At 40.5% G+C, this 19,962-nt stretch overlaps 1 protein-coding gene across 14 annotated transcripts in view; it reads left to right on the top strand.

The window, feature by feature from the left end:
- Positions 1 to 19,962, top strand: part of da (transcription factor daughterless) — a 338,039-nt gene that overhangs the window by 35,501 nt on the left and 282,576 nt on the right. The window lies entirely within an intron of this gene.

Below are 19,962 nucleotides of genomic sequence, written 5' to 3'. Positions count from 1 at the left end.
TCCCTCTAGTGCACTTCTAAAAATAAACTTATACCACGGCTACAGATATTTTAATCTTAGGGGATAGGTTCTTTATTCGAGAATTCCAAATAAGAAAGCGTTTTATAGCCAAGAATAGTTAAATAGTTACATAGTTAAATGCGGATCTATATTCTAGAAACTATACACAATACAGAGAAAATATATAGCGAAGCATGTATCCACATTGAAATATATATGCTGATTCCAAATTTACGTCGGTTATATTCTTCTTATACATATATGAATAATTGAAAGGGAATCTTCTTCTTGTTTCTTCTCGTAATTTCTGGGAAAGGCTTCTTCTTCCTTCCTATCTTTCTAATTTTTGAGAAGGCTTATTCTTCTTTTCTTTCTTCTAATTTATTGTCTTTCCTTTTAAAGCGTAATCTTATTTATTACATATATGCCCTCGCTTTCCCCGTTTCACAAGCTATACTTATAGAAAGATTAGGGGCGTCTAAACTGACAATAGCGCCACCTCCTATGTAACGACCAAAAGGGGAATAGCACAGGATCGCTAACAGCAACTGCTGCATATGGCCCAGTGTGTCTAATAAAAAGCGCAACCGTAAGTGCTTCGGGGCGTCTAATTTGGACACAGCGCCACCGAGGGACGGACAAATACAAAAGCTGACGATGTTCTCCTCGTCAGAAGATCAAAAAGGAGAGAGAGATATAATTTCTGAATTCATTTGCTCACTGATTAACTTTCCTAATTGTTTCATATACGAGCATATTCTTAATTATCTTAAGTAGCTATTTACAACATTTTATTTACTCCTTCTATAATTTTTATACTCTTCCTTTATATATTTTGCATTTACTATAATATATGTAATCGCTCTTCTCCGCTCCTAGTTTCTACAATGAGCTCTGCTCTTCTTTATATGACGGGCTGCTATCTATGGTCGCTTTCGGGAAACAGTTCTTCCTTGCGTTTTTCATTGTGTCGTCGGAACTGGCACGTGACAACCTGTGTGATTGAACTGCGACAAACATAACTTTTTATACCTTCCTGGAAGATGAAAAGCTTCTAACCGTGTACAAAGAGTGCAAAATAGTGTATCAATGTATACTCTATAAAACAACACCGTATTACAAATCGACCTTGAACAATCACGGATACTTGTGAGTTGTAACAATCCCATTGCCTGCCCTCCAATGGGATCATTACAACGCAGATGTGACCGTGATTGCACTTCTAATTCTTGACCACACCAGCCTTCAATTCGGGGGGAGAAGACACTGAGGCTTGGTGCTGGTCACATCACCTCCTCTATAGTGGAGATCGAGAAACCACCTTTGTGCCATCATGACACAGTGCAACTCATTGATTGGTTTATTTTTACTTCACCTTTCTGCGGTGGAAGCACATAGTGGTTCGGATTCCACTTTAAACTGTAGGTCCATTCCCGATTCGCCTTACTGTGCATGAAGTGGACTTAAACACCACTTTTGGCTAATTGCAAACATGAGGATGAGTGATGAAATTGATGAAGGGACACTCACGAAGAACACCCAGGCTAGGATTGGAACTCGGAGCCCTGGCGTCGTAGCGGGCTGTGATAACCACTCCGCCACGAGGATCAGCATGGCACAGTGCAATGCACAATATATGCCTTTATCTTTTTAATAATATACCAGGCGGAGTGGTTGCCGTTAGATAACGTACAATGCCAAAGTTATAGGTTCGTATCCTGGTTAGGCATCAACGATTGTGTTTATATTTTCATTACAACGATTAACCAAAAGTAAAAAAATTGCATAAAGCAACGAATAATACAATACGCCCAAGATTCTTTTCTGTACTTTAGAAATTCAGATTTTTATCGTATGTAACTCATGAAATGTGTGAAATGGACCTTTAAGATGAATTATGTAAAATTCTATAATAAGATGAATGTAACGTAACGTTCAGGAAACCCGTCTGTTGCGCAATCCATTTCCTTTAATGGCGTCTAAATCTCGGTTCCATAAAATTCCGGTTTAACCGAGTTTGCTCTGAAAAAGAGGTGAATCTATTTTTGTTTATGTTCTGCATGGGTTGACAGTTCTGGCTCGAACAGCGCACAGCATGAAAGGAATGTGTTTGTTCTGTAGTTGATCTCGTGGAACTAAAGCATTAGGGGGCATTTACAAACATTTAGGAACTGATAAAGCGGGTGAGTAGGTTTTTGAGGAAAACAAGCCGCACACGCGATCGCGCTCGTTATACGTGGGATTACTCGCCGTTGCGACCTAATCGAAAAATAACGTTAAATGGCTGCATTTGGCGGCCGTCAGTGTAAATAGGAGCAAGCCGGTTTTATTAATGCAGAGCGGGGATACGGGTACTGTTTCTGGGACGTAAATAGAGTTGTGTGTGTGCGAATGCAGATTTTTGTTTATGAGACATCCGGATGCTAGTTGTGCGTGCAAGTCAACAGTGAGCATTAATTTATATATATAATTTTTTTAATGTAACGAAGGTGTTCGTTTACGTTACTTGGTTTCTGTATCAGAGCCGCGGCGTTGTGCTATGGTAGGATCAGATGATGCAGTTCTCTGAATGAGGTATAGTGTTCTTTCATTTACTTTCTGTTGAACGGGTGGTTATTTTTAGTAATTGCCAGAAGAATAAGTGTAACTTTTCATGTATTAATCGCGTTGGCGGTTAGGCAAGTTGAATAACAGACTGGCTTCATAGCCTATTGGTATTGGACATAAGTTATCTCACATAATCGCCACTTCTAAGGATTGAACCCTCTGTTGCATTTCCCATGTCATGCATGCATGTCGTCCATCTTGGAAGATGACGCCTTTGCATTGTACCTTTTCTTTCTTTTTTAAAAAGACCGAGCTTTTACACTGAATATGAAGTCATGTTTAGTTTGAATTTTATTAACCTCGGAGAGTACCTTTTCAAAGCTTGCACTTTTAATTACATGTAATTCATTCTATTTTACTCCCAATAATGTAACGGGTCAAATAGCCAAAATGATGACGCGCCCATAATATTTTTATTTCTTCATGATCATCCCCATGTTTCCATGCATCCAACAGTTCTTTTTCTTTTTTGTTTGAATCCCAAGTCTGATAGCTATTTGAGGTATTCAATCCCTGTGAATACACTACAGTAGATTTATCAGTCGGTTTGAGGTCTTACTGAACTGCTTAATAATTCAGCTGCGTGCGTAATGTAGGTAGAAAATACGACATGCAGTGTTTGTGACAAAACTACCATCTATTTAAAGTTCATGTGACGTTAAAGTTCCACTATTTTGTCGATTAAGTGAAATGCTTCTCAAGCAGTAATTGTAGCATGTAATAACATTTGAGAAATGTTGGAAATACCAAGAGAATTAACTACTGGTTATCGTACCCGTTGCAGTAAGTAGTAGGTTGTATTACAGGTTCAAAGTCAAGTTCATTTCCAATCATTTGTGGTAGAAACTTGCTTAGTTTCGCAATACCGTTCTGTTGTTCATTTTATTTGTTTCCCTGCTTCCGTCTCGTTTTATTACTTGAAAGTGCACAGTTTTGAATGTAAAGAACAATAAGCATACGAAATCGAATGTATCGTACGACAAAATCGTAGAAGTTTAAGTCAAACATTCTTCACTAGAAGTCGTGTAAACAAGTATCTTATACCGGAAATGGAATGTTTATTCCTCTAGTATTTGCATTCTTAAATTTGAAACTAATGTAAAAAATGTTAATATTCTCTCACTTCACGTGTGTGTGTTTTAAACATCTCGTAAAATTGTAGAATTACCCCCTCGTTAGCCTCTCCCAATAGGAAACTGGAACTTGATATTTTCAGGAGTTCTGGTGCATTCACTGTTCTGGAGTTGCTGGAATGCAAATGTATAGATCGAAAATTAGAACCTAGGACTTCATAAATGCTGAAAGTGAGGACATTAGGCAGCACCTTTCATTATTTCATTAAGAAGTATAATGCTATTTTTATTTTTTTTACTAGAAACATGTATTTTGTGCAGTTTTGTCATGTCTGTAAATACTCAGTGCTCCTTAGAAACTAGCTTTGAGGACCAGGATAAAATCTGTACTTCTGTCTTAGGTGTTTGAGTTTCCCATTGTGCATTAGTTTTTATCGTTTTTGTATCTTATTTGTAAGGGTCCGGTTACACTAGCTTTTGTTTTCCATTGTAACGTATTGTAATATTGCCAGGCACTTGTTAACTTCTTTATTACGGAGCGAGCCCCTCATTGACCTTGGCGTGCTCGAAAGGCATTCTCATCGTCATCTCTGTCTCACCCTTCGCATCATCGTCGATCATTGCTTGGCCAAGGTTTTATCGTTTTGAGTTCTTGTTTTGTTTAGTTTTGAGTTTGTTTTTTTGTCCCGAGGTGCAAGGGATGGCCTTCTTTGGAGGCACCCAACCTCTCTTCCACGTAAAGCACCCGGGAATTGCATGCGTAAGGCTATGGATCCTGGACCCACAGTAGCATAATTCTCTGTGGGGTTATGCGTTGTCCTGTGGTTTGTCTTGACGTGTGTTGAGTGCCCCTTACGGCATCAGCTTTTAACTAGGGTATGGGGATATTTGTTAAGGCCTCGTCCTGAAGTGTATTTCGGTTGCGGAACTTGTCCATGTAGTGTGTGACGGAAGAAAAAGTAGCCTATTTGCTGACGCTCCTATAAGTTTACAAAAATCAATTGCCCTAATTGCTGACATGTCACACAACAACAAAAATAATAAACGACATCAGAAGAGAGAATTCTGTTAGAGGCGTACTGTGCATAGTTTTGGACCGACGTCATGATCTGGCTGAAGTTCTTGTTCCACGAGTATTTTTTTCTTATCCATATGCCGTTTCGCAAGTTATTTGGAAGTAATAGTGTTTTAAACGAGTCCGTACATCAAAACTTTATTCGTCCTTTTTTAAAAAATTAAGCGCTGGAGAAGTTCTGACGCGGTATATCAGTGACAGTACTCTCTCGGCTGAAGTAATATCAGGAGGATGTTAGTTGATGGCCAAAGGAGTGGAAGGATATTCTATGCTGGTCAGCAGCTGTCCAGCGGTCCATTGTCTTGTCTTGGTGGCTGTCGTCTGCCTAGTGTCTTCCCGAATCAGGCTGCGACGTGGCGAGGAGTGGCGGAGACAAGCGTCAGTCTTAAAGCTTGGGCCCTTTCTCTTTTTGCCTCTCCTCAGTAGTATGGAAAGTCCATTTAGCCGCGGTAATTACTTGGGGAGAAGTAGTGTCCGGAGAGTTCCTACGGAATCTCGGGTCATTTGTAGCTGACACGAGCGGGTGGGAGGGATTCCTGGAGATTTCTGGAGTGGGAGGGAGATCCCGAAGTCCACCGAGACCGAAACCCCACGCGATGTCCTCCCTGCCGGTGGGATTAATATGCATTCGCAGGCCGATGGAGTGAACACTGGCGATTGCTTCGTTACCGTAACTCTAGATTGTTCTTGTCCCCACGCTTGATGAATTGAGTCCGCGGTTTGTCGGAACCTGTGTTTTTCTCTTCGGCCACGATTATCCCCATGCAGTCATGTAAGTACACATTTCTTTTTTTTTTATTCTCGGTTTATTCTCTTCGTGAATGGAATTTGCCAAGCACACCAACATTAATGTTAATACCAAACGTAAAATGTAGACGGTCTGAACAGCTGTCAAGTTACAAATATTTGAAATATAATAGCCAAAATAGCTAAAACCACAATAAATGCACTCCTGTTGGGGGTTTATATGCTGCCTTATCCTTCGAACAGTTACTGTGAAGATGAAGCTACGACGCCAGAGGTCTCGAGTTCGGGGCATGGATGTTCTTTGTGGGTGTCCTTTCATCAAGAATCATTACTCATTCTCATCCTCGCGATTAGCCAGAAGTAGCAGAAAAGCGACGCTAAATGACAAACATCAAGTCAAAACTGTGAAGAGGAGCATTCGTCTGTCGTTTCAGTTACAGCCACACTTTGGACGAATAGGTAAAGGGAAGTAACATGGAAGACAGCGAAGAAATTCCAAAATATCTGAAGAGTCTCACCGTCCTTCATAGTTAGATACGCAATCTGCTGACTTTACACCATGCGGGTACCAGGTGTAAGCAATGAATATGCTATTACCATTTTCCTAGTGCTCATGGCTTATGTTCTCGTATTTAGCATAATTGTAAACAATGCTTGTTAATTTGCTTTGTTGCTTGGCGTTGCTCCCTTTCTTCAATCGTTGGTGGAGGGTTTTCACCTTGGTTGGTGAAGGGGAGAGGGGGGGTTAAGGCGGCGGTAAGGGTATCTCAAATGTTTACCACGAATAAGGAGAATTGAACATGTTACTAGATGGATAGATTTTCTTACAGTCGATAAGGTTCCGTTCATACCGATAAAAAATTCAGTCTGAAGAAGATCTTATGAAAGAAAATAATCGCCAGCTCGTGGATTGGTGATAAAGAGTTGAGTTTCAAGTCCACGTTATGCACAGAGAGGCTAATTGGGACTGGTCCTGCAACTTAAAGTGGGATCTGAACCACTGAGCGTCCACCCGGGATCGAACCAGGGACCCTGTAATTGCAAGGCGACGACGTTACCACTACGTGGTTTGAGTATCTAATCCTAAATTAGAGAATTAAATGACATATTTTATTTCTATATAGGAGAATTGGATTAACGAATTGTAGAAAAAACAGGGAAAATCGTACATCCCATATCCGTACCGTCCGGTCATCGTGAATTGAGTGGCTGATTTTTGGAGTAGGGAAAACTTGGTCAACTTTAATGCTTGCGAGCTAATCGGGCCTAATCGACCCTGTATGCTAAGCTAATTCTTTGTCTCGGGTGACGGACGTGGCCGAATACATTACCGGCCTTCTCACGATGTTGCCACAGGTTCTGGGTTCGAGTCCCGGGCTGTTGTTTCTTGGTGATTGTTCAGTTGCATCTGGCCACCGTTCATCCTCATCATTGAATGAGCAAGAAGTGGCAGAAATATACGTAAAATAAGACAAGTACAGAATACAAGACGACCTAATTTTGCCTAATGGTGGTAGTTGTGACAGCGAAAGCATGTAATGTAATAAGTTGTAAAACCTCATCGATGCGTGACAGCAAAGGCTGTAACTTCGCTTGGAGCCTCTCTTTGCTGTGCAAGCATCTTTGTTTTTCCGACGTCCGTCACGAAGAGTCGTCTTGTTGCACCTGTTAGTTGGCTGAGCTGGCGCATGATTCGCTCCGTTGAAGGTTGCCAGGAAGTGTGAGGCTTTCGGTCACTTTTCCTGCTTGTTTATGCAAGCTGACAATGCTGCTTGCTTTCTAGTGGTGCATGTTGTAAAAAAAAAAATGTAAGATTACAAACAGCAAAAACTTATATTTGACTTTCATTTGAAATACGCCTTATAAGCTCCTTTTTTAATCATGTGCTGTCAGAATCCCCAGTTTGACATACGATCGTTTCTTGAATTTTGATTTCTTTTTTTATTTAGCCTTTCCTTTCTGAAATTTATGTTGGGACACTCACAAAAAAACTCCGATTCCCAGTCGGGATTTGAAACCGGGACTCCCGATCGTTTGAAGAAACAATGCTCGCTTCCAATTTATCGATATTCACAACCTGTAATTATCTAATACAACACTCGCCATGTAGAAACAAACATGAATAATATGTTTTCACTCGTGTGTGTGAGTGTCAGAGCACTGTTCGACCCGCCAGACCAGGCAAATATAGTACTGGTTGCAGTAACTTACATTCTGCAACTGCACCGGATGTGAGCTACTAATATGCTCTGTCGAGAAGACATGGTCAAACACTTTATTTCATTGGCGTACAGTCAAGAGGAAGTTGCCGTTGTCATGTAATTCTACAGCTTTGCATTGTATATTGCATCTATTCTTACCATTACTTGGTTGGTTAGCCTGTTCCCTCTACCCCCTGGGGTTGCTCTCCTTTATCCGTTGGTAGATACGTAGCTGTGTGTGCTCCAGAGTCGGATGAACATCGTTGGCAAAATTCTCCTGAGATCCCCCACTCCGGAAATCAAAGCCGTGTCTCCCAGATGGCTGTCAGGTGATATGATTGCAGAAACAGTGTTAGTAACATTATTAATGTCTGTATTGGTGCTACTACTCTAGCACATTGTTGATTATTGCGTTGAAGAAAAACTCGTACTTGGAATGCCTTCCCGATGTCGTAGTGGTAACGTCGCCACTTTGTAATCAAGGTGTCCCTTGTTCAATACCCGGTGCAGGTACATGGCACAGTGGTTCGGATCCCACTTTAAACTAGGACCAGTCCCGAATAGCCTTTCTGTGGACTTAAAACAACAATCCAATCGTATTTGGAATGTTCATTCAGAGACAATACCTCTGGAAGTTTCATGAGGAGCAGGAGGGATATCAGCGTAAAGATAGCGAAAGGGTGACATTTCCACCCCTCATCGCTGAATGAATTTGATCTTAATAGTTTCATTGACTGATGGTACCGTTGTTGAATAGATTGTATTTGAGCTCATTTCAAACGAGAGTACTCCTTGTCCGTGCGCCTCGGGAGTAAGACATGCCATTGTGTTATAATGACTCATTATTCCATGAGCTTGTAACCGTGTACTTTACGAGAGAGGAGGGAGCGAGGGGAGGGGGTGGGTTTGCGCCAGGTGTTTCAAGGCGCAGATAAGATAAGGGGGGAATCAGGAGAGATATGGTTGAATACATTGTATTGAATTGGGAATAACGATGAGTTGATCTTGACTGGAGGCGGATGAAATCGATTTGTTACATAAGCAGGGTAAGTAATGAGCCATGATAAAAACTCCTGGTTGCGTACTTTTTGTCCCGTTGTGCTACCGGCAGATGGTTTTGATCGACACATTTCTTCCTAATGCATCAACTCGATTTCACCCCCTCCTCTTCCTCTGGCTTCCATAACACACACACACACACACACACACACACACACACACAGGTAATATGGATCGTGGTTGTAAAATATTTTAGACTTGTGTCCATGATGGGAAACCAGTCGTTTGTGCTGTTAATGGGTTAGAAACTATTATTATCCTGGAAGATATGCAATCCTGGCAGTTGCTGGATTACGAGTGTTGCATAACGGCCAAGGTTCTCGTCCCGGTATTGCTATGAAATGTGCTAAACGCACTTGTTTTCCCCCGTCGTCTTTTCAGCCAGCTTTTCCCGTCTGGAATTGATTATGTGGGTATGCATGTGTGTGTATTTTCTCTTATGAAAGGAAATTTGCTAGCATTACGACTAAATTATACATTGTGAAAGATTATCCGTGGAGAGCACACTTCCGGAGGGCCTGTAATTAGGTGACATTAACAAATAGATGATGAAACGAATGAGACTGGTGTTAGTTGTGGTGTCAATAACGTCCTTGGGTGTCAATTTCATTGAAGTGGAGTCTGATTAATGAAATCAAGCAAAAAAATTAACGCCACAACAATAGATGAAATTTTATGGCATAGCCCTAGAATCGAAAGAGCTCAGATGAATATACTCGATTAAACTTTAGCGCTGAGTCAACAAGAAATATCTGCCAACATCAACCCGAACTTATCAGACAGACAGAAAGAGAAAGTTAGGTCTCCAACCTTTGATTAATTCCACTAATCATATTCATCCTCATCGCCGCGATTAACCTTTAGAATTACAAATCGATTTAAACCAATCAAAATACAAACCGTGTCTAGAACTCCAGCATACAGTAATTGAGTTTTGGAGTCAGTTATTTGTATTTTCTTCTCAAAATCCAAACAGTTTGTTCACAAGTTTGAAAAAAAGTACAGTTTCGATTTCTGTGACGTTGGTTTGTTTTTATCTAACCACGAAATGCTTTGAAACGCAGGATGCAGGGTGATTTTCTATCGGAATTGTCAATCTCTGTCTTTCGGCCAGCAGTTGTTTGCAGACATGGTGGTAAACGGTTTACACCTGTTTCATACGCGTTCATAGATCGATTCAGGATCTCGCCACCGATCGTTGAAGATTCGAGTCCCGGATATTTTAGTTCTGTTTTTTTCCTCTGCCGCATGTTTTTATTCCATCGTCACGATTAATCTTTGCGATGTAAAAAGCGACGTTACATAACCAAAAGTGCATTCTGCACAGGTAAAGGTACCCAACTACACGTCGGTCATAAGGGCCATATATCGCACCCTGGAGAGAAGCATCGAATATCTAATGTTCAGTTACCAATATATTATCAAAAGAAAAAAAAAAATAAGAAAAGATAATCTGATGATATTTGAATTTCGAACAATGAACAAGTTCCAGAATGTTGCGACAGTGTGCACTTATACAGGGTTGGGCAGCGTTCAACTACCATTTTTTAAACATGAAATAAATAACTCCCTAATCATGCAAACTGTGTATTGTTAATGAAAAATGAATCCGAAAGGCTTGGCATTACATACCCCAGTAGTTACACAACCTTCAGTATCAGTTTGTATGGTCACTTTTTAAAAATCACGTCAAGTAGATGTTGTCCCTTGCGATTGTAACACTCGCGGACTCTGTGATTGAGGGATTCCGTCACACACACAAGCATATCTTCCGGATTTGCACGCACTTCTTCCTGAATTCTTCGTTTTAATGTGGCGATGTCTGGTACTCGTGTTGAGAATAAAATCACACACGGATAGATCTGGTGAGCTGGAAGGCCAGTTAATGTTTCCAAATCGTGAGATCACACGGTTTCCGAAAACACTCCGCAAAGTAGCCATGGACTGGTGAGCCGTGTGTGTTGGAGCTCCATCTTGCTGCATGTAGACCCTGGCGAGATCAACATTTAAGTGCGGAAGACGTGGAAACACGAAGTTTTCCAGCATATGTACGTATCGCTCTGAGGTTACTGTAACCGCACAGCTTGCTCATCCTCGAAGAAATACGGCCCTACGATCCCGAAAGTTGCGATGCCACACCACACTGTAACTCTCTCACTGTGGAGGGACTTTTGATGCAACTGTTGTGGATTTTGATCACTCCAATATCGCAAGTTTTGTTTGTTCACAGCACCACACAGCTCAAAATGAGCTTCATCAGACATCATCAAATTGCGCAACAAATTCCTCTCTTGGTTTTGTAACCGCACAAAGTCTACACAGAACTTGTTTCCTTAACTCACAATGACATGCTGACAATTCCTGAACAACCTGTACCTTGTATGGGTGGTAATGTAGATCGTCGTGCAGAATACGCCGCACCCATCGCACTGACATTTGCAGAGAAGCGGCATGCTTCTTTGCAGACCGTCTTGGACTCTGGTCGATAGATCGTCTTACCCTCTCAATGTTTTAAGGGGTTCGTACAGTTCTTTCACTTCGACCGGTTTTACTGTCGGTTACACAAGCGGTTTGTCTAAACTTATCAATCCATTTTTTTATTGTGTGTCGATCAGGAACACGCCTACTCGCCAATGTTGCCTGAATTTCCTCTGTGTAACTACGACACTTTCACTATTTTTGAAATACGTTTCCACAGTATGCACGGTGTGCTGCTGATCAACGCTCCATCTCGAAACAAATGGCGCGGTGAATGCAATCCTCATTGCAGGGCCGACAGAGATACCAACCTCGGAAAATGGTAGTTGAACGCTGCCCAACCCTGTATAATAATCTCAGAAACCTGTTAATTTAACAATGTAAATTGAACTTCTATTCTGTTTTTTGTGCATTTTAAAAATAAGAATATAAGATGTTTGCATGTGTTTATAGTTTGCCCGTTCCATTGTCATTGATCCGCCCTTATCATTATCAGCTGCAAATCACTGATTTTAAACATCCGATTTGAAACTTTGTATTACAGAAGCGCTATAGATATGAACACTTGAAGTACTTAACTGTGAACTATTTATCAGTATTGGCAGTAAGGACATTTATTAAGATATATACCTAGTTATTGTGTCAATCATTTTTTTAAAAGAATGAAAAGGGTAGTGGGATCGTGATGTGGAAGGTAGACATGTTTTTCCCTTATAGGCGATGTCGTCAACGCTATGATCCATTGAAGGTTTTTTTCAAATACCTATTTATGTGACGAAAAGCCGAATGAAATTAACTTGGGTAATCAATTTTTTGATAGAGGTCCCGGGTTCGAATCCCTGCCTAGCCATAGATGTTCTTTGTGTCACTTCATCATATCATCACTCATCCTCATCAAAAACAAATTAAAATAAACCAAATCAATAAACAATCAATTTTTTGATAGTAACAAGAGCGGATTGTTCCGAACATTTATTCTGCACAATTACAAAATAATAAAATTTGATGACTTGTTCTCGGACTAACACTTTCTTAGGGAGATTTCAGAGCGAATCGACACCCGCCACGTGCCGCTTGTCGCTTTGGTCTGAAATCTTCCTTAAAGATCAGTGTTTGTAGAAAGTGAAATTTATTTCGTGGCTGTGGTACTCGTAGAGTCAGAGATCTTTGAAATATTATGATACCGTTACAACCCACAAGTGTATGTGACTGTACATTATTCATGCTCTGCGTTTCAAAATGCCAAGGTTTGTCACATTTCATTGTGGAAAAGGGGATAAGGTGCCAAAATGTTAAGTTTTAACTGATATGAACAAAATTCTTGAAGGTGTTTAGGAAACAAAATTCTTGAAGGTGTTTAGGGGTTTCCTTTTTTAGTTGTCTTTCTCCAGTCGCAGATGTTCATATTTTTTTCTGCTTTCGAGTGTTTAATCCGTTCGTACCGTACGCATATTGTTTTTGTGCATTTCTGCGATTGCTGAGCTTCGTTTGAACTTACTTTTAGGCTTGGCAACACTAGCGGTCAGTTCTCCAGTGGTGGGGGGCTCTGGTAGAGGCAGGGAGAAGGGGACCTATTCCGGATGGAGTCAGCTGTACTGCTTGTACTGTTGTCGGAGTTGAACGTTCCCATCATGATCGATCCAGTCTGATTTATAGTCATGTTTTCGCACCCCCTCGCGATTATCGAGAATAGTTTGTGTGACTGGAGTAACAGTCATATCATGTTGCATGTGTTCTGCCCTAGAGTTGGTTCACGTTATTGGTATAACCGATCCAGTTTGCCAGCCTTTTTGAAGTTGCTGCTACCAACTTGCAGTTCGGAGAAGGAATTTCTATACACACTCCATCTTGATAATATCCCCTAAAGAAGGAAGGTGTAATCTGATGCTATATCATTTTTCTTCATAATTTCAGACTTCTTTTTTTTTTTGTATACGAGTGTGCAATTTGCTGGTATAAATTAGAATTTTTCTCGAAGTTAAATTTGTGAGTGAGGAAAATTGTCATAATGCTACAAATCCAGCAAATTGTCTTCCCGGTGTCGTAGTGGTATCGTAGACGCCTAGAAATCGGGGGTCTCTTGTTCGATACCCAGTGGAGGCACATAGTGGTTTCAGACCCCCACTTTAAACTGTAGGTTGTGTCCTGGTTAGCCTATCTGTGCATAAAGTGGACATAAACTCCGGTAAATTCTCCTGTCACTGGGGACCAATTAATCTGATCCGCCATTTACCGTGCAAGGCCAATTAGATTACCTGACATGGTAGTGTTCAATGACAAGTATCTAGCTTAACAGGTCAGCCACGGGCTCGGGTGTAAAACATGGCGACATTTTGGTCATTTTTGAGTTACAAAGTAAAATGTGCCATCCTTCAATTTTCGAGTGAAATTGGTGAACACAACACGAAAACAATTTGTCTACAGTATAGCTTCTAATAACCTTTTTTCTTAGTGAACTCAGAAATGACCAAAATGTCACTTACCATGTTTTACACCCAAACCCTTCAAATATCTACTGATCACAAGAAAGTGAAACCATACCACTATGCATAGTGTGAACTAAAATTTCAAATTCAAATATGTTTCGTCAAACAAAATGGTAATAATTAATTAAATGCCTCAATATGCACCTTGATTGTTGCAATTACAGATTAAATAGTTGAATTAATCGTGCAGGTTTACGAGGCTCTGGCGTCTGGACTCATAGTCTTATGTGAAGTCCCTTTTTAATCGTCCATTATGTGTATGATCTGATCCTCATTCATCGTCATCGTCGCGGTAAGTCAAAATCAGAAGAGATACGACACCAAATAAAACATACATAACTAGGCGAATAACTAAAACGATTTAATTATTATTGTAAGGGTATATTATAGTATAGTGATTAGTACCTCTCTTCGGCGCAAGTCACCATGAATTTGATTCCCGACATAATCCAAGTTTCTGTGTTGAGTTGTTGAAGGAGGTGCTTAACGTTATGTAAATGGGATTTAGTGTTGCTCGATAATGAGACGAGACGGGGCAGGCTTTTTAAAATCTGAGACGAGACGAGACTGAATAGCTGTCTCGTCTCATTTTCGATAGCTCGAAAATATACAATCAAAATAATTAATCAGTTGCAAATACTTATTTGCGCGGAATAAAGTAATTTCCTGGGGAAACCCAAATCAGCGTCTATTAGATCACAAGGAGGCTATTCTATTTATTTTCAATATTCGTTCGAAGTCCAGCATTACTTTAAGAATTTTATGCTGTGATAGTATTCCAGATACAAGCACATCGCTAAAATACTGATTCAGATATCTATGTTTGTGTAAAAATATTGTGATAGAGAACTGTCCTCAGTAAGTTCTTTGAATGAAACTATTGTAATTACCTAGCTATCGATAGTAAACAAACTGTATTATAAATATTATGTCCTTATGACTATCAAACCTAATTTATTCTCACTATACACTGAGCAAAGTGTTTGAAGGTTTAAACCCACTTTTGGAAATCATATTTTGTGATGTCCCCCACTTTTTTTACATGATATCCTGCATTACGTTTACTACACGAGACGAGACAAACGAATATTTTCTAGATGAGACGTAGACAGGCTAAAGTGTCATCTTGTTGACAACACTAATGGGGTTATACTTGAATTTTCGGGCTCGTTGCTGGAGTGGCTATCCTAAACTACCATGGTAAAATAGGTTATCTATTTTACTATAATAGTAGATGAAATTTGGAACATGAAAAATATCTCTCTTGTCAGGGCTTGATACTCACCTCATCAATATAACCTGCGTTACCGGGTCAGAGGATGTCAGCGGAATTAGGTTGATTCGTTAATTTTATTTTATTTAGAGCAGGGATCTTTGTTTAGTTCTGCACGTGTTCTTATGAAGTTCTTCATCTATCTTTGTGCATGCGGGTAGTCGATAAAACTTGTCCACATTCAGTAGCAATATTAGTAGTTATGGCGAGAATCATTTTCATGTTAGAAATTGAAACAACCACCTGACAAGAAGGTGATGGGTGGTGTTATTGGTCGTGTAGAAGTGTGTACCTTCAGCAACATTTCTTCTCAATTATGTTGCCAATAATTCCTTTTTAACTACCGATTTCTTTCAGTTTAAGGTACACAAACTACTGGCATCTTAGAAATCGACATATTTGTGAAACAGACTCAAGTGAAGACAAGCAAAACATTCCAACATGTCAGTTTCCATTATTGCTTTAGAGCTTCGTATGTTCCCGGTTGTTAGTGGAAGTCAGGGTGGTTAGTGCTTTCATCATTACGTTGTATTGACAGTTGTAGAAAAAGGTCGAACAGAGTTTATATATAGTTTCAGAATTGTGTAATGTGTGTAATTATTTCTGGAACGTAAATGTCGATAATGGAAGACAACATGTATTGCATTATTTTACGTCTTTTCCTGCCAGTTTAGTGTAATCGCGGGTCGATGTGATGAATTTGATGGACCCGGAACATTCGGTGGACCACTTAACGCTTTCAGCCATGCGATTTTTCTTAAACGAGAAGTTCTATAGAAGCAAGAAGTACATTTTAAAAAGAAATAGAGTTTACATTTATACCCTGTACTTATATTACTTAGAAGGTTGCATTTTATCCTAAAATTGCAATAAAATGACCCATGTTTGAAAATGTAATATACGATGTATATTTTGCTAATGTTGTAGGCGGTTGTGTGTTCAGCGTCTGTTGCCTTTTTCTTATTCCATTGTCCGTAGGTTTGTTCAGTAGTGTGTGATTTTGAATTTCTCTGGCCGTGTATAGAAGATGCATTTGCTTCGATGTGCGCTGGAACAATAGATTCATATAATTATATAAGTAAATGGTATATTTACTGTAGCAGTACCAACAAGTGCACTATTAAAGGTATGTTTCCTGTTTCCAAGGTATTTAAATTAGATCTCTGATGGATTTTTTTCGACAATGCCCTACATAAAAGCGACTCTGGGCCACCTAGCCTCTTATTATTGGCTACATGAGGGCATTGAGAAAGGGGAGAGGGCGCTAAAGACGACGGAGCGTGATACTTATCGCAATATCCCTACGAATGACCGAGAAATCCTCCCCCCTCTGTTTGGAACGAATTTAGAACTGTAGAAACAGAATTAAAATCAATTTGATTGATTGATTGAGTTGGTGTTTTAAGTCCACGTTGTGCACAGTAAGGCTAATTGGGACTGGACCTACAGTTTAAAGTGGGATCAGAACCACTATGTGCCTCCACCGGGTATCGAAGCTGGGACTCCTTGATTACAAGGCGACGACGCTACCACTGTGCCATCGGGGAGGCCCTGAATTAAAATCAGGCAGGACGATTCCTTGACCCCCCCCCCCTTTCAGTTCAAACAATACAGATATACGAGGGGATATCAAAAAGTAATTGAGTATTTTTTTACAGCCAAACTAAAATGTATTCATAAAAACTGAAATGTACATTTGGAACTACAGTAAAACCTCGGACCCCGATAAGCCGGACTTCGCTTAATCCGGACAGGCAAAAGCCCCCCTCCCAAAAAAAAATCAGAATGCAAGGTTTTTAAATGTAGCTAGAAGTCAACAAGAGTACTTCCCAGAGAAAAGGCAGTCAACCACTGATGAAATTCTGTTCCCGCAGACTTTGTACTGTACTGTACCTATAGTGTGTTTAGGCCTATGCCCTTTAAATACACCATAATAAACGTTTTCTGCCTATAAACGTAGTTTTAATGCACTTTCAACTGTTATTTTAGGTTATTTCAGTTAATCCGGACTTTCGTTAAAGCGGCCAACTTGTCCCCCCCATTAGTCCGGATTAACGAGGTTTTACTGTAAATGTATTTCGCCACCTCTCCACCAGATGACAGGTGTGTGCACCTCGCGCACTCCGAGAGGCAGTTATTTCAAAATGACAGCTGTGCTTGAGACGTTCGACACAGTTCAGCTGCGGAGGGTGATTCGGTTTCTGTGGTCAAAGGGACAGAAACCATCTGAAATCTATCGTGAGTTGTGTGCAGTGCATGGTGACACGTGCATGACATTCACAAATGTCTCTAACTGGTGTGCAATGTTCAACGCAGGGCATGTAAATGTCTTCGATGAACCCCGTTCTGGACGGCCCCGCACATCCCACTCACGGATCAATGTTAAGGGGCATTGATTCAGGAGGACCGGCGGTCAGCAATCCAAACAGTAGATGCAGTTGGCATTTCATATGGCAGTGCATACACTATCATTCATGAAGAACTTGGGTATCGCAAAGTGTCAGCGAGATGGGTCCCCAGACAGCTCACACCACAGTATATGGAGGACCGTATGCGATACAGTCTTGTGCATTTGCTCCGGTACCATAGGGCTGAAAACGCATTCCTCGACCACATTGTTACTGGGAACGAATCGTGGGTTTTTCATTACACCCCTGAACGAAAGCGACAGATTATGGTATGGAACACACAAACTTGCCCCCTCCCAAAAAAATCAGGACAACCCCGTCTGCAGGAAAGGTTTTGCTTACCGGTTTTTGGGACAGCCAGGGTGTCATTCTTACTGATTTTGGGGTAAAAGTAGCAACTGTAAATCTCTGGAGGATACTCATTCTCCATGACAATGCTCATTCTCCATGTGTCTGCATCAGTGACGCAAAAAGTCAGTTCCTGGCATTGGGAAATTCTCAAGCATACAGCATACAGCCCAGACCTGGCTCCGTCAGACTTTCATCTGTTCGGCCCATTGAAGGAACACCTTGCCGGCAAGCACTTCAGCTGCGACACGGAAGTTGTGACAGCCGTGCGTCATTGGTTACGCGTCCAGCCGTACGATTTCAACGGCATGGGCATCGAAAAATTTGTGTCACGGTGGGACAATTGTATAAATGTGAATGGATGTTATGTGGAAAAGTAGATTAATGTTCAACCTTCAAAATGTATATTTCAGTTTTTATGATAAAATTTCCGTTTGGCTGTAAAAAAAATTACTCAATTACTTTTTGATATCCCCTCGTAGCTACTCCACAAGTTTCGTTTTCATTGGATTGAAAACTTTGGTAAATCATGTGCCACGGTGATGCTTGGGTGCGAAAAGCTGAAACACTTGAAACTTCTAAAGTCAGACTAAATTGGGTTTCCGTGCTCCGAGAGTTGGCAACTCTTGGAAGAAGATAAAAAGACTGTATGGGAGGAGTAAATTAGGATGAAGACGAGTTATTGCAGCAAAACACGAGCAAGCTAATTTTCCCCTAGAATCCATTAGAAGACGTAAGAAACGTGAAGCCCTGTCTTACTTCATAATGCTCGAGCCATCCGATCTATTTAGCCTGTATCACTGCTTAATCGTATTTTTACTGGGCATTATAGCTACTAGATACAGAGGAATTATTCTGGGACATTAAAGAGTCGGTGCTAAATTACAAGTATTTTGTTTTCCCCAGGCATCACTCTATCATGCTTGCAAATTACATCAAACTTGTCTGTCTTCATTTTAAGGAATTTATTAATGACGTCGAGTCATTGGTCCTGATATCTGTTCCCAGGCAAGACGTACAGAAGTCTAATAGTAACGTAAAATGACTATAATAGAGTGCAAAATATCTAACAGAGGTTTCCAAACTACACCCCTAGTCTCTAGCGGCCGGAGGATTTTTTTTTTTCGAGAAGGGCTGGAATCTTAAAGGTGGCTGGTTTCTAAGAGGGCGGAACGCGCAATAAAATATTACGCATATTTAGAAATTTCCACTGAAAAATGGCAATTGGGGGTCATTTCAAGGTAGGTTTGCATTTACCACTTTTGCTTTTCCCTGTTTTTGTTTGAAAATGTTGAGTTTCTCAAAATTCGGAGGTGGCTGTGCTCCTAGTATAATTTAAAACAGTAAAAACTCAATTTTCATATTATTTGGTAGAATCGACGATTTTACTCTTCTAGCTGGAAATAAGCACACGCATGTTACTTCTTTCGACTCTATCCCGTATGGTACAGCTACCAACTATTTAGTGTATAGTAGTGCTGAATTTTAGAGGATCTAATCCCGAATAATTTGTACACTTGGTTTGCTTATATTCATACGTACATACATGCCAAACATACAGATTAGGCAGCATCTGGTTAATTAAAAACAATTGTCCATTTTATCGTAATGAAAAGCGAAATCGTCCAAAATATTGTGTTTGTTACCACAAGCATCTACTACTATTAACAGGGAGCGTAGTTTGAAGTCTATCACCACATGTGTACACACACACATACACACGTGGTCACACAGAGTAGACTCGTTGGCCTGACAAGAATATATTTGAAATCGATTATTTATGAGGCAAAAAAACCAACTTCACTGTCGGAGTACCGGCCCCCGTGGCGGAGTGGTTAGCACATCGCGCTACGACGCCAGGGGTTCCGGGTTCGAATCCTGGCCTGGGCATTGATGTTTGAGAGTGTCCATTCATAAATTTCATCGCTCATCCCCATCTTCGCAAATTAGCCAAAAGTGGCACAAAAGGCGAAGTAAAATAAATCAAATCAAATCAGTGTCGGAGTGGTTATCACAGCGGTGTACGACCCCAGGGTCCCGGGTCCGAGTCCTGGCCTTGGCACGAAGTATTTTTTTGTGGATGTCGCTTCATTCAACATATCATCACCCATATTCATATTCACATTTAGCTAAACTTGGAAGAAAAGCGACGCTAAGTAACAAATTCCAAACCAAATCAAATCATGAGTCAAGAGATGGAAGAAAAT

The sequence above is a fragment of the Lepisma saccharinum genome, chromosome 1 (assembly GCF_977018435.1).
Source record: "Lepisma saccharinum chromosome 1, izLepSacc3.1, whole genome shotgun sequence".
Taxonomy (NCBI): Eukaryota; Metazoa; Arthropoda; class Insecta; order Zygentoma; family Lepismatidae; genus Lepisma; species Lepisma saccharinum.
Note: the sequence above shows the minus strand (reverse complement) of the source record. Positions and strands in the feature narration are given on the sequence as shown.